Source organism: Silene latifolia, chromosome X (assembly GCF_048544455.1).
Source record: "Silene latifolia isolate original U9 population chromosome X, ASM4854445v1, whole genome shotgun sequence".
Lineage (NCBI taxonomy): Eukaryota > Viridiplantae > Streptophyta > Magnoliopsida > Caryophyllales > Caryophyllaceae > Silene > Silene latifolia.
The window spans coordinates 298,396,090-298,407,929 of NC_133537.1; the positions used below are offsets into that span (position 1 = coordinate 298,396,090).

Genomic DNA, 11,840 nt, shown 5'->3' on the forward strand with positions numbered 1-11,840 from the left:
GACACAATTCAAATAAATAAAGATTATTTGTAGACAATTGTCATTTATATTGGTTAAAATGTTAAATTATTGTGTATTATTCTTGATTGTGTTTGTTGTAAAGTTATTGTCTTTTTTAACAACATATATATATATATATATATATATATATATATATATATATATTTTGAAATGTATGTAGATACATAATAACATGAAAAGATTAGAACGGCAGTGGATGTATGAAAGATTAGACGAAAAAAAAAAAAGAAACCCAAGAAAGCATTTGCATATGGGGTGAAAGAGTTTATTAAATTCGCGGAAGAAAGTAGTGAGTATAAGAATTTAGGTGAAATGAGGTGTCCGTGTAAGAAATGCAAAAACCTAGGTTTTAAAAGGAAAAGAGATGTTCAAATTCATCTTTGGTCGAATGGTTTCACCAATAATTACTATGTATGGACATATCACGGTGAGAAACTACCTAGTAAAGCAAGTACAAATTCTAGTGAGAATCCTTACCGTGAGTTCGTGGAAAATGCATTGCGTGATACTGTTGACTAAATTTTGGAGGATCGACTCAATCTTGATAACCTTAGCGATGAAGAAGTGTGTTATGAAACCCTGAACCCCCAAGTTTCTTCCTTCTTTAAAATGTTAGAGCAAGCCGAACAACCAGTGTATGAGGGAAGTGATATGAGTTTGTTGCAAGCGGTTGTTAGGTTGGTATCCCTCAAATGTGAGAACAACATATCTCTTAGATGCGCTAATGGTTTTGTGTCGTTCGTTGGTGACCTAATTCCAAGGAAAATAAAATGGCGCCCAATTTTAATGAGATTAAGAAAGTTCTCAAGGGACTCCAACTATCCCATGAGAAATTGATGCATGTCTCAATGGATGCATGCTTTTCTGGGAGGAAAATTCTAATCTTGAAGAATGTACAAAGTGTCGTGCATTTCGGTATAAAGGTAAAAAGAATTCAAGTGGGAGGCGAATTTCTTGTAAACCAGTAACTTATTTCTCGCTTGCGCCAAGGTTACAACGACTATATGCAACCAAGCACATAGCAGGTGAGATGATTTGGCACTACAAAAACTCTCGATTAAGAGAAAGGGGGACAATGGCACATCCAAGTGATGGAGAAGCGTGGAAACATTTCGATAAAGAGCATCCATATTTTGCAAGTGAACCCCGAAATGTTCGGCTAAGTTTGTGTACGGATGAATTTCAACCTTTTGGGCAGTTCGGGACGAAATACTTCTGTTGGCCCGTGATTGTGACTCCGTAAAACTTACCTCCTTGGTTATGCATGAAGAGACAATTTCTATCCTTATTTGTGCTCATTACCGGTCCTAAGAACCCTAAGTCAAATTTAGATGTCTACCTCCAACCGTTGATCAAAGATTTGAAACAACTTTGGGAAACCGGCGTGGACACCTACGATGTCTCTAAGAAACAAAATTTTTAATTAAAGGCTGCATTAATGTGGACGATCAACGATTTCCCGGCAAATGGCTTGCTTTCTGGTTGGTCCACAAGTAGGTATCGTGCTTGTCCTTATTATCCAGAAAATGAGCATAGATCTTTTTGGCTTAAAAATAGCAAAAAGGTTTGTTGGTTTGATTGTCACCGTGAGTTCTTAAGACCCGACCATCCTTTCCGCAATAATTGTAAGCATTTTCTAAAAAACAGAAAAACTGAGAATCGCATAGTTGCATCAAAATTAACGGGTGATGAAGTGTGGGATTCCGTAAAAGACTTGCCAAAAATAGTTGATGCTTCTGATCAAGAATTGAAAAGATTGAAAGATAAGAATGAAGGTTGGTGGAAACAAAGCATAATCTGGGAACTTCCCTACTGGAAAACGTTGCTGATTCGACACAACTTAGACGTTATGCACATTGAGAAAAAATTTTGTGAACAACTTATCAACACCATGATGGATGTACCAGGTAAAACTAAATTTGGCCCAAGGGTAAAGACGACTTTAATGAACTTTGCTATAAATGGCCCCTATCATCTAGGTTTGTTTTATCAATCGCGGAGAAAAAGGCTCTATGTGACAGGGTTGCTAATTTAAAATTCCCGGATGGTTATGCTTCAGATTTGAGTCGGTGTGTTGACCATAAAAAGATGGTGTTGCATTACATGAAAAGTCATGATTGTCATGTCTTTATGGAACGACTACTCCCTGTTGCCTTGAAAGAGTTGCTCCCGACAGGTTCTTGGAATGCAATAACTGAGATAAGCCAATTTTTTTAGAGACATGTGTACTTCTATGATTAGAGTTGATTCTATGGAACATCTGGAGTCAAACATTGCGGAGATAATATGCAAGTTAGAGAAGATATTTCCCCCGTCTTTCTTCAGTTCCATGGAGCATTTGCCTCTTCACCTATCTTATGAAGCGAAAGTTGGAGGACCTGTTCAATATCGATGGATGTATCCATTTGAGAGATTTCTTAATCATTTAAAAAAAAAGATTGGCAACAAAGCTCGGGTGGAGGGTTCAATATACAACGCTTTTTTGTTAGAGGAAATTTCAAATTTTTGTTCATTTTATTTCGAAGATCACATTAACACAAAAGCTAAAAAACTTAGATGTTGGTGTAAATTCCAATGACCAGTTAAAATCTAAGTTACCTGAGTTATTCAATGATGACATGGGAACTACAACCGGGAAATGTATACAGAGGTACTTGACTAAGAAAGAGTATGAAGAAGCTCATTTTTATGTCCTAAGGAACTGTGGAGAATTTTTAGATACTTCTGAAAAGTAAGTTAATACTTCATCATTACTCAATTGTTTTTTAATTATCAAATTAGATCGAATTTATAGGTAATACATAACTAAAACATGCTTTTCGTACTTATAGGGAATTTGAGACACATATCAAAATCAAATTTCCTGATGTCACGTCCTCTGATGATGTTTGGACAAAACATGACAAAATTTTTCCGAAATGGTTCCGAAATGAAATAAGTGATGATACATTTTCTTTGAAATTAAACTACACATTTGAATTTCTTATTAAATATTGAAAAAAATACAACAACTTAACTAACATTTTTTTTATTCATAGGTTCATAGATGGAAGGATCATCTAATAATAGCTTTAGCATTGGGTCCTAGTAACATGGTGATGTCTTAGACGGTATTCCATCAATGGCTATAAATTTCGAGCTTTTTAAGGAGGGAGTTGATGTTTCGAAGTCTACCTTAAGCAATGGGGTTTCTGTGAATTCAACTGAAGGGTTGGACTACTATGGTAATAAGAATATTTATAATAGTTGGGCCTCAACTATCACCTTAAGGTTTTGGTTGAGTTGGTTCATCTATCATGGTATCAGAGCCAGTGTGACCGAAGGTCACGGGTTCAAATCCTGGCAACCTCAAAACTCCTCAAAAACTCGAAGTGGAAACCCAATACACGGTACGGGGGAGCCGGTGCACAACTAACCACTCTTCAAGCCCAACGGGCATTTGAGTGAGGGAGCGTAAAAAGAATATTTATAATAGTTGGGCCTCAACTATCACCTTAAGGTTTGGTTCATCTATCATATGGAACCCTAAATGAATTAATTGAGCTTTCTTATTATACCGAGCAAAGGATTTATAAGGTCATATTGTTTAAATGTGATTGGTTTGATAATTCCCCACAAAGACTTAGTATCCATAAGGTTTACGGACTTGTAGATGTAAACGAGAAAAAGAAACTTCGTGGACATAACCCATTTGTGGCAGCTTTTCAAGTCGATCAAGTTTGTTATGCTCTTTATCCAACCATTAAGAAAGGTAATCAAAGTATTCAGTGGTCCGCGGTTTTTAAAACCAAGGCAAGATCACAAGTTGATGCTCCTATTGAGGAAAGTGTCTTTCAAGAAGATGTGGTTGTGAATGATCACTCAATTTCACCAATTTTGTTGGAAGATATAGAGGATAAAGATGAATACGAAGTGGTAGTGGAAAGAGGTCAAGGGGAATATGACCGGGACGTCGGAGAAGAACGGGATGAAGATGAAGTTGAATAACTTATTAGATACGAAAATGAGGAATCAGAGGAAGAAGTAGGAGTGCTTTTTTCAGATGATGAACCTCTTTTGATTTGTAGAGACACTGATAGTGAGGAGGACTAGCTGTAATTGTACAATTATTAATCCATTTGTAAAAAAGTTTGAATTTTAAATATTCAATAAAATTTGCATTGTTTAAAATTATATTTAGTGTTTGTTTCCATTGTTTATATATAGCCTGCAGAAATGGTTGATTTGCATTAACGATTTTTTCTTTGGACTAACAATTTGCATTGTTTTTAAGCAGTGATTATGCCGAATATTTTTCGACATTATTTTGGGAGCAATAGTAGTGGATCTCGTCGTGATCAGGAGAACGAGGAGGTTGAGGATGACGCTGATCCTGAAGCTCCAACATGGGAGCAGGAAGGCATGCAGGTGATTCTCTCAGAGAACCGTTCTCGGCCAGATCGTTTTTGGTAAGTTTATGTTATTTTTTTAATTTTTAAAACTTATATATATATATATATATATATATATATATATATATATATATATATATATATATATATATATATATATATATATATATCATTTCTGATTTTAATTTCAAATATTTATGTGTTTTTCAGGTGGGATGACAAGCCGGACAAGCAATATGTTACTTGGTCGTTCACCCGTAACCTCGGAGACGAGTACTTCACTAGGTGGGGTGAAGCTAGCCAAGCACAGCGTCAGAAGATGTGGAATTACTTTACAGTAATTAATTTGACACTTATCTACAATTATGTATTTCAATAATAATTTTCTTAAGTTTATAATAATTTTCATAAGTTTTATATAACTAATTTTACACTTGCTTTTGAAACAGACTCATGTAAGATCCATCGATCGTGAGTCGTGACTATGATCCTAGGCATGCGTGGCAGAGTACAGTAGGGTAACGAGGCGGATTACCTCTCTTATTAATGGACTAAAGTATATTAAGAAAAAGGCAAAGTGGGTGCCTGATACTTGGTGGGAGAACCTTAAGACTAGGCCAGAAGATCCCACTTTTGCCAAACATTCGAAAATCAACACGACAAATAGGAAGTCGAGTGCTAAAGATGGGAAAGCATTGGGCACCCACACTCTTGGTCGGAAGAGTTGCTCCGATGCTTTTAAGGAATTGGTAAGTATTGTTTATATTGCTTTTAAAAAGTGGTTAATATATATGATTGGCAAATATATACTTGATTTTACTTGTTTCCATACTACTTTCAGGGTGAAGAGGCCACTCCGTACAAGTTGTTTACGAAGACGAAGAAAAATAGGAAGGGCGAGTGGGTTAATCCTCGAGCTGCTCAGATAGACGTAAGTTTTTGTATTCAATTTAATGTTTATTTTTATTACAAAGAACGGTAATATCTTTCTTAGAAAGAACGATAATATCTTTCTTAGAGAGATAGGTAATATATATATATATATATATATAGAGAGAGAGAGAGAGAGAGAGAGATAGAGAGAGAGTTAGGTTCTTGTAAGTTTTGTTTTTTATGGTGAGTTGTGAGTTTGTGCTTGGAAATCTCAACCACTAGATTATATTATAGATGAATGGGCAAAATCTAATCTTACCTGTCATATAAAATCATTGTCATTTACTTATTTTCTCTTTTTTCTAGTGCTACTTTTTTTTTACTTTAATTTTTTTTTTCTCTTTTTTTTTTTACCTCGTGTTATTATGCTTTTTTTTTACAACTTTGATTTTTTTTTTCTCTTATATTTTTCTCTAATTTTCTCATTATGTTACCTTTTTTTCTTTTTCTTTTTGTACCAGATTTTTTTTGTACTTGAAATTTTTTTACTCTTATTTTTTTACCTCGCGTTATTATGCTGTTATTGTGCTTTTTTTTACTTTGATTTTTTTTACGAGTTTGATTTTTTTTCCTTTTTTACCACATGTTATTGTGCTGTTATTGTTACTCCGCTGTTATTGTGATGTTATTCTGCTGTCACTTTGATTTTTTTTTACGACTTTGATTTTTTTTCTTTTTTTTACCACGTGTTATTGTGCTGTTATTCTACTGTTATTGTGATGTTATTCCGGTGTCACTTTGATTTTTTTAATACTTTGATTTTTTTTACTACTTTGATTTTTTACTCTTATTTTTACCGCATGTTATTGTGTTGTTATTCTGGTGTTATTGTGATGTTATTCCGGTGCCACTTTGATTTTTTTTTTCTTTTTTTTTTTTACCACGTGTTATTGTGCTGTTATTCTACTGTTATTCTGCTATTATTGTGATGTTATTCCGGTGTAACTTTGATTTTTTTTAACCACGTGTTAGTGTTATTTTGGTGTTATTCTTATGTTATTGTGGTGTTAATCTGATATTATTGTACTGTTATTATGGTGTTATTCTTCTGTTATTCTCACGCTTCTCTAATTTTCTCATTATTCTAATCTACCCCATTGTTATTCCGTGTTACTCTTATGTTATTCAATATTACCTACTCTTGTTCCAAAAACGAGTCAAAACGAAGTTAAATGAAAGTATAACGACTTAGCCAAATCCCGTTCCAAAACGGAGCAAACGTTGAAGCATAACTTTTGCTCATATCATGAGAGATCTACAAGAAATGAAATCCCAGATGAAAAATAATCCCTCAAAGAAGTAATGTTCAAAGTTCAAACATTTTAAAGAAAGTCCTCAAGAGCTTATAGATCATCAACCTACGCATACACCGATGCAAGTTACCACAGTAAAAAAACATGGATAAAAGAATATAAGATTCTACCTCAGCTACCATCAGGTCAATCACTCACACTAGTAGAAAAATATTTATTTGCTGCTCACTATTTGAGGCGTTTTAGTCAAACAGCAGCAAAAGCTAAAATACTTTTATATTTTTTTTTAATCTACCAGACCTATATGCGGCGTTTCGTTTAAACACACGCTGCAAATGACTTATTTGAGGCGTTTCTTAATCAAACGCCGCAAATGTCTCTAGGCAATTCTTAAGCGTGTTTTCCCTATTTCCTTTTCACTGTCATTTTTCTTGCCCTTTTTATCACTCTCTCTCTCTTCATCTACTTGCTCCCTTTCAATGTCGACGATCAAGATCCATTCGAACGACGACTAGCCACTCCGTAAGAATGAAGACCACATAGGAACTACGATAACGATGACCACCCTCACTCCTTTAAACGACGGCGATGACTAAACACGGTCGACCGATGGCGAAGACTATACGCCGCCATCATCTCCTTAATTAGGTACTTATATTAATTAATTAAGCATTTCCATTTTCCCTGTTCATCTGAAATCTAGTTTAAATTCTGTAATTAATGAAGAAATATTGCATTTTTGATCAATTTTAGGGTTTATGATTGAAATCCCACTTCAAGATGAATTTGAGTAGAAAATGAAGCCATATATTGTACTGCTCACGCCCGTGATCCTTGAAAGGTTACAATTATCGTCTCTTATTGATTTTATTGATCAATGAATGTATTATTGTATTCTGAAATTGATGCTATAATGTTGGTGTAGTTGATTTTGATTAATTTGGGTATGAGCATTCCAATTGTCTCTAGGTTCGGTGGAGCGGAAGGTTCACTATTTCAATTGACATCTTATTTTATATTGCGAGTTTCAGGATGCTTGTTAATACATCAATAATGAAACTCCTGACTAGTCTTGAGTAATGACTTATTTTTAATGTTTCAAGATGCATTTTTCATCGTGGCCTACTTTAAAAAATGGATCATGAAACATCGACTACTTTCAGTGTATGTATCAAAATTTGTGATGGGTTTGCAATTTTATTTTATTTTATTTTATTTTATAATGAAACTACCTTATGCTCTGGTTTCGGTGAATAACAGTGGCATGATATTTTAAACGACTTTGTTAGCATTTGTAATGTTATATGAAAGTGTTTGAAGATATGATTTTCTCGATCCCCAAATTTGCTTGATTGTAACGAAAACTTAATGACTATATGTAATGCACAAGCTATCTCGGATACCAATAATCCCCCTCATTGTGATAAAGTGACCGAGTATACGCCGCCGTTGGATAAGTCTCGTCTTCGCTTCAATTGGATCAATTATATATAAGGTATACACTACTTGCTCTCCTTTTCTTTTAGGGAATTAAACTTCAACTCCCTCAATTATTTTGGTATTACGTGTGTGCTCTAAGTAGTATATGTCACTCAATGTCGTTTGTGTATTGTATTATATGGTAGAGACCATGATGTCTGATTTATGCTTTACTGTTTTAGCTAGGGACTTCTCAAATCTATATCATTCGGTTGCTTTCTCCATCATTTATACACGCCACTTATACCAGCACTGGTTCGGTTGCATCCCCTCTTCCCACGATCTCGTCCCCTAGTGCAGCTAACATAATTGTTTATTTTCTCAAATTCTCAATTTGATGGTTTAATTTCTTATCCTATTTTCTCTCTTGTTGAGATGAGGAGTGAATGGGCTTATTTGGCTTCTTATTGAAAGAAGTTTCCCATCCGTCCTTCTAATCTCATGTTAGTAATCGTTTCTTATGCTTTGTATCTGTACTATTTCATGCTTGCCCAAATGCGTGACTTGACCAACTTAATACAAGTGACCATCATTGGCTTCTTTTTCCATGCTTTGTCATCACAAAGGTAGTTCCTTTCTTTAGGTGTTTTTTGGTTTGCTACAAGTAGCTCTTTTCTTTCGTATTTGTGGTCCACTAGCTAAGGATTTTAATGATAGTGGTAATGCACGCTTCTAAGTTCTACCTGATTTAAGTGGTTTAGTTTTTTTTTTCTCGTTTGATGTAATGCACGCCTCTTTATGATCATGTCTTACTCGCCCTGTTTAGAAATGTTATTAGCTCGACTTTGGCGCTTCTTTTTAATTCATTTCTTTAGGCTTTACTGATTTTGCATTTGTGTATTAATTTAGGAACGAACACTAGTAGAAAAATATTAATTTCAAATTAGCGCTGGTAATCCCATTATCGTTTACTTGTTCTTGTCGTTTTCAATTCTTTTGTTAAGTTCTAAGATGGGGGCTCTACTTTGGTATATTGTCGCCGTATTCTTAGTTGCCCATCAAATGTTTGATCCTTTGTCTAGCTCAATTCCAAGTTGAGACGTATTTTGAGTGGGAGGAGAAATCATTTTTCCATTTCCGTTCCTTAAACAATACTCATTGTTTTGCAGGTGGTTCATTTGGCAGGGTAAGAGGGGGGAGATCAGTGCTGCCAGAGAAAGGAGTTTTTCCTCTAGATCATATGCATGAATGCGACCTGTACTTCCTTATTACTCAACTTTTATCCTTTGTTTTAAAGGGACCATTTGTCTGAAAAATGTATAGAATTTTCAAAGAAGTATTTACACTGCCGTATGGAGAAGTGAGTTTGTATACTCTTCTTATCTCCTCCTCACTTTAAATTTGGGGTGGAATTGTTATTTGGCAATTATATGTCAATTTTATTAGGAGTTTGCAGAAATTTAATGGCAAAAAAAAAACATGTCAGAGCTTGGATTTGATAAGTATGGCGTAAAAGATGAATCTGTAGACAAGGATGATGGCAAGCAGATTGTGATTTGGTGTGGCTGGAGCAATTGTGGGTAAGTAGAGTATTTCTCCATGTGTTGACGTCTATTATGTTATTCAATTGTGTTGATGAGGGCGTCAATTGTGTGACTGTTGATGGTGACATCAAAATTTGAGGGATCTGAAGGAGGGGCATCTAATCTCTTTAGCCGTTAAAAGAACCCCTTAATTTTACATTTTATGCAAATATGACCTCAGTATGATTAGTTCAGCATTCTGTTATGAAACTCATACTTGGTTGCGATATGATAACATCTCTATTTGTTAATCTGTTGTTTATCTGCACTTGGCTGTTAGTAGAGTGTTTTAGTGCATTTTCTTGCTTGTACTGTTCATTCAATTTTCTCATAGATTTTCCAGAACACTAAAATTTTGCCAATGTTATGATCAGAGAAAAAAAAAGCGGTGCTATGCTTCTTTCACTGTACTCGTTGGTTGATTTTCTTAAAGCTTATCTGATTAGTTCAAGCTATTGTCTCTTTGAGCTTGGCTAATATTTACTGATGTGCTAAATTTTGTGTCGGTGTTAAGCTTATCCTATTGATTTTTCTGGGTTTGTGTACAGACAAATAGAGGTAGTTGCTTCCAAATGTGTAATGTCTACTATTCTCTGGTTGTTTGGAATGAATGGAATCCATATTTCAGGGCAAACATATGAAACATTAGTTGTTATAGTAAGAAAGTAAAATGTTCACAATGGACATGAAGTATCTTTTGATATAGTAAATTATCTTTGCTAATGGTCAGACAAAGGCAAGCCTTCTTCAAAAACCGTATCTGGTCCCTTTCTCCTTTAACATATACTCAGCTTTTTGATGATTATATTAAGACCAGTGAGGTTATAATGGACAGCTGTGTAGTAAAGAACAATTTTCAAATTGTGTGGTGGCACTTAAGTATTGTTAGCAGTTTGATTACCCGGTTCATTAAGGTATAATAGGCCAACACTTTTATACTGTACTGCTTGTGCTAATAGAGTTACAATGTTTTTTTAAGCGTCTTTGGTGGCTCTCGTTGATAGCTTAGATCGTGAAACAAGAATATTAACTTTCTTCCCTTAATAGAGTAACAATGTTTTCTTGGGTTGCTATTATTGTCCTAAACCTGACATCATCTGGGAGTTGCAGATATGGCTCATAATAGACTTGTTGTACAGACCATAAGAGGAACTTTTGGCCGAGCTGGGCGAGTTCAGATCCAATGTAGCCGCTTTCTCGCCTTTCCTACCAAAGACGTTAATCATTCTGCCTAACAACAGGGATTCGAAGCTCTGGTGACACATTATGTAACAAGCGGAAAACTAAACCTGGATGCAAATGTAACGAGGTAACTTGAGTTGGGGTGTTCAGTGCTTAATGGACGTGCTAGTTTAGGTCATTTTGTTGTGCTATGAACACATTGTTGAGTCAGCTAGTGTAAGTGGTAGTCATTGAGATAATAGACTTGTTGCATTATTCCATTTGTATGTTTTTATTCTATTTGATGTATGAATAAAAATAATGTAAGATTGTCATTCTATTTGAGAGTTATTATATTTAAATCATTTGTTTGGATCATTTTTTTTTGTAAAAAAAAAAAAAAAAAAAAAATTTTTTTTTTTTTTTAATACCTATTTGCGGCGTTTTTTTTGAAAAAACGCCTCAAATAGCCTATTTATTTGCGGCGTTTTTTTAACGCCGCAAATAATTTTGCTATTTGCGGCCCCCCCCCCATTTGCTGCTACATCAAAAACGCCGCAAAAGGGCCTTTTTTTGGAGCCGCAAATAAATATTTTTCTACTAGTGTCATAAGTCATAACACAACCAGTATAAACCCAAACAACCCAAACACTTATCTCGAAACTGGCCCCCCACACACAGCTAGATCACCGGAATCTACCACAACCACCGACCACGACTCACCATGGCTAGCCATTAAATTCAGATTCCGACAAGAAAAGCACCAGCATCACCACAATTCAACTCGGTCTCGAAACCGACGACGGAGCTCGCCAATCGACAACTACCCACGGGTCATGTTTTGCTCTTGCGAAACAAGACCAGCAGCATCACCATCCTTGGACTCCATCACTTACCGTGAGTACCGCACTAAAGCAGCAGCAGCTCGACTCAATTGCCACCACTCGCACCATCAAGCTTGAATTCTCGTGCACATATTCAAAGCGGTAGCGGCATCGAACTAAAACCACTCATATCCGCCTCATTAACACTCTCTCCACTCCTTCCATCCTCTCAAACTGATAGGACACCGTTTCAAC

At 35.4% G+C, this 11,840-nt stretch overlaps 1 long non-coding RNA gene across 1 annotated transcript; it reads left to right on the forward strand.

The window, feature by feature from the left end:
• The first annotated feature begins 7,950 nt into the window (after positions 1 to 7,950).
• On the forward strand, positions 7,951 to 11,124 carry LOC141617108 (uncharacterized). Its single transcript, XR_012531084.1, has 4 exons — positions 7,951 to 8,093; positions 9,187 to 9,377; positions 9,464 to 9,597; positions 10,711 to 11,124. It is a non-coding gene; the product is annotated as an uncharacterized LOC141617108 (long non-coding RNA).
• The last annotated feature ends 716 nt before the right edge of the window (positions 11,125 to 11,840 follow it).